The following is a 227-nucleotide window of genomic DNA, read 5'->3' as shown; positions in this document are numbered from 1 at the left end:
TTTTTTTTTTAAAAAATTTTTTTAAAATATTTTTTTTTTTTTAAAAAAAATATTTTTTTATTATATTTATTTTTTTATATTAAAAAAGGAAATTATATTTTTTTTAAAAATATTATAAAAAATTTTTATTTTTTTGGAAATTAAAAATTTTAAAATTTTTTTATATATATTTTAATATTAAAAAAAAAATTTTTTTTTTTTTAAAAAAAGGGGGGAAAAAAAAAAAA

This window comes from Penaeus monodon, chromosome 31 (assembly GCF_015228065.2).
Source record: "Penaeus monodon isolate SGIC_2016 chromosome 31, NSTDA_Pmon_1, whole genome shotgun sequence".
Lineage (NCBI taxonomy): Eukaryota > Metazoa > Arthropoda > Malacostraca > Decapoda > Penaeidae > Penaeus > Penaeus monodon.
The sequence above is the reverse complement of the archived record's forward strand: the minus strand, read 5'-3'. Positions refer to the sequence as shown.